This window comes from Limulus polyphemus, unplaced genomic scaffold (assembly GCF_000517525.1).
Source record: "Limulus polyphemus unplaced genomic scaffold, Limulus_polyphemus-2.1.2 Scaffold79107, whole genome shotgun sequence".
NCBI lineage: Eukaryota > Metazoa > Arthropoda > Merostomata > Xiphosura > Limulidae > Limulus > Limulus polyphemus.
This window is the reverse complement of record NW_013744703.1, coordinates 1-3,747: the sequence shown is the minus strand read 5'-3', so window position 1 is coordinate 3,747 and position 3,747 is coordinate 1. Positions and strand designations below refer to the sequence as shown.

At 37.7% G+C, this 3,747-nt stretch overlaps 1 non-coding gene across 1 annotated transcript; it reads left to right on the top strand.

The window, feature by feature from the left end:
• The first annotated feature begins 205 nt into the window (after positions 1-205).
• Positions 206-289, top strand: Trnal-aag. The gene has a single exon. It is a non-coding gene; the product is annotated as a tRNA-Leu (tRNA).
• The last annotated feature ends 3,458 nt before the right edge of the window (positions 290-3,747 follow it).

The following is a 3,747-nucleotide window of genomic DNA, read 5'->3' as shown; positions in this document are numbered from 1 at the left end:
ATCTCGCTGACGCAACAGTGTTTTGGCATTTTATTCTCTCGGCTAGTGAAGAACAAAGCTAAGCGGTGTACTGTTGCGTCAGAAGGAAAATATTGAAAGCACAGGATATTAAAAAACCAATGATGTGGGCAAATTGCCCAGGACAACACCCCGAAAGTAAAATAAGTAACAAGAATATCTAAAAGTGAATCAAGAGATAAAACAAGTAAGGATGGCCGAGCCGTCCAAGGCGCTGCGTTAAGGTCGCAGTCCGGTTTTCCGGGCGTGGGTTCGAATCCCACTTCTGACATAACACATTTCGTTTTACTTTAACGCATTTGTACATTTACTAATTGTAGCTAAACCTGAAATATTAAGTAACATGTATTTATACGACTAGTTTTAAACTGCAAGAGAAATATGAACTATTTAGGTGTTAACCCTCCCGATGTGGAGGACATTTTCTCTCATATTACCCGTACTTTAAGTCCATCTGATAGTCTTTCGTGTGAGGGTAATATTGTACTTCAGGATGTTATGCCAAGGATGTCGTCTAATAAGTCCCCTGGCTCTGATGGGTTTACTGTGGAGTTTTACCGTTGTTTTTTACCTTATTTTCGCGAGGAGTTTGTTACTGTTTTGAACGATCTCTTCCATCAGCAGGAATTAATTGATAGTATGAAGATCGGTATTATTGTCCCGATCCCGAAAGGGGAAGATAGGAGATATGTAGAAAATGGTCGTCCCACAACACTTTTGAATACCGATTACAAAATTTTGTCGAGAATTTTGGCTAGTCGTTTATCTCGGGTTGTGACAAATTTAGTGTCACCTGATCAGAAGGGGTTGTGTGCCTGGGAGAGATATCGTTGCTGTACCTTTAACTTTAAAATTGCTTATGAACCATCTTCATGATTGCCACCAAGGGGGTATTTTGTTAAAGTTGGACTTTATGAAAGCTTTTAATCGGATTGAATATGTTTATTTATTTGGTTTATTACGACGTTTGGGATTTGGGGATCGATTTACTCAGTGGATTCGTTTGTGTTATTTCAAAGTATCTAGTGTGGTTAAATATAATGGGTTTTTCACAGAAGATTTTCCTGTTACTCGGGGAGTACGGCAGGGATGCCCACTCTCTGCACTGTTGTATATTTTGTGCGTTGAACCCCTCCACGCACTGTTGACACGTCAGGTGGCGTTTCATGGCATGAGTATACCTCCTTCTGTCAGTTTATTATTTCAGCACGCTGATGATTTAACTGTTACATTAAAAGATATTTCGGCCATATCTAATGTGTTAGATGCGTGTGCTATTTTTGGTAGGGCGTCGGGTAGTGTCATAAATTTTACTAAGAGCCGGGGATTGTGGTTAGGGGAATGGGCAGGTCGTCGGGATGAATGTGTAAATGGGATTATTGTAAGTAGTACTCCTTTGAAGGTTCTGAGTATACTGTTTCACGATAATAGTGATATTATGTACGAGGTCAATTGGTCAGGGATCGCCTGCAGGTTTAAGAAAGTTTTGGTCTCTTGGAGGCACAGAGGTTTATCTTTAAAGGAGAAGACTCTAGTTCTTAATTCTCTAGCGGCTTCTCTTTTATGGTATCATTTGCAGGTTTTACCTCTTAGTGAGAAGTTTTAAGCATGTCCCGACGAAACTCAACATAAGCTATAAGCATACTTACAGATACGAATGTCCAATAAATTAATTCCCCCATCTTTATAATCCTTAATCAATATTTCATACCTAACCTTATGAATACCCCCATTCCACAAAAAACTGAATTTTTTACAGGCTGGATTGGATGGGAAAATTCATACTGTCTTACTTGCTTTGTTATTATATTACCTTAATGCAGTGGGGGGACTTCACCTGGGTTTTCGTGTGTTTACTTGTCAGTTGTCGTTTCGATTTTTGTGCAATTTACCCTTGTTTTTCAGGGAGATGTTTAAGACTTGGGGCTTTTTGTCACATGGGTCGCAACAACCACCTGTCACGGAGATCGTGGATATTTATAATCAGTCTCTTTTTCTTAATCCTATTTTGACTGGTACTTCTGGAAAATGTTACTATTTTCGTGAATTTATTGATGCCGGAATTCTACAGGTGAAACATTTGGTGTATGAAGTTATTCCTCGAATTTTACGGCATGCGGCTGTGGTTGAACAGATATTAGATTGTTCTCCTTCTTTAAGTGCATGTTTTGTTTCAAAACGATTGACTTTACTCTTAAAGAGTCTACCTGTTTTTTGGAGGGAAAGTATTGTCTCTTGTTTGCCTTCTCTTGATTGTTCATTTTCTTTCTCCCTGTTTTTTTCATAATTCATTTACAGGAGAACTACAGAAGTTATCCAGGTTACCTCTTAAGGTTTTGACTCGGTTGTTAAAAAGGGTTTTCTTTTTCCAGTTTCACACACCAACTTTCTGGTTGTCTATCGTTGCTCCAGCTGATTGGGGGATTATCTGGTCTCGGGCTTTTGATCGTTTTGTGGGATATGATCTTCGTAAACTCGATTATTTGTTGTGGTTACACGCAGTTACTACGAATGTTAAATTGGTACATATGCCTGTACCTGGTTCAGGTTTTTGTTCTCTTTGTGAGGAATGTTTGGAGACAATTTCTCATTTATTTTTTCAGTGTCCAGTTGTGCACGACATTTGGAATTTTGTGTTTCTTCTCTTAAATCAGTTGGTTGGTCGGGATTTAACTGCTGGTGAAAAGAGTTACAGAGCTTTAGTTGGTAGTATAAAGGGATTAGTTGGGGTAAAAAGTAAGTTGTTTCGTTTGTTGACGTCTTGGGCGAAATCAATTATTTATTCGGCTCGTGGAGCTAAGCTAGCCAGCGATGCCATTATTTCATTGGTTTCTTTTTATAAGGCACGATTAAGAGATCGTATATATTTTGATTATCAGCGGTTTTTGTTGCAGAAAAATTAATTGCTTTTTATTATCTGTACGAAGAGCAGGGAAAACTAGTTTATAAGTGTGGGGAAGGTTATGCTCTTTGCAAACTATTAGCTTGATATCGACTTATAAATGTTGGTTGGTGTATTGCTTTTTTATGTCATATATTTCAGTCTGTTATGTATTCTATTGCATATAGTGTTTTTCGTTCTATAGTTTTTTGTAAATGTATTATTTAGTTGTTATTATTTCCCTTTAAGATCATGTATGTTTGATGTAATGTAAATATGTTCATACCCTCTCTATGAGGGTGGTTTTAAATAAAGAAAAAAAAAGATCACCGAAGTTAAACAACGTCGGGCTTCGTAGAGTTTGAACGTGTTTGTGATGAGCTCTACAAGTGGTTCGAACGGGAGAAGTTGTCAGGGTAGTTCTAGTGCTAGTATGGAAGGAGGTGTTAATACATTGTTACCTGGAAATCTTGGATTTGAGAAAACGGTATTGCTTCGTTGTGATATTCGTGGTAGACCATACTTTCGTGAAGATTTTAGGGAATCTACTGACTCGGTTATTGGATTGAAAAATGTGGTAGCGTTTGGAAATCTTCAGTTTAACCATTTATGGTTATTATCGGTATCTTCTGAGGAGCATAAAAATTATTTATTGAATCATGGTAAGTTCACCATTAAAGGTTTAAATTGCAATATTCAGTCTCTGGACAGTAGAGTTGTAACGGGTCGCCTACATTGGCTTCCCTATGAAATACAAGAACAATGGATATTAGATGTTATGTCCAAGTTTGGTAAAGTTAAATCATTAGATAGGGAAGACAGTACTACTAAAGGTTTTGAGCACACTC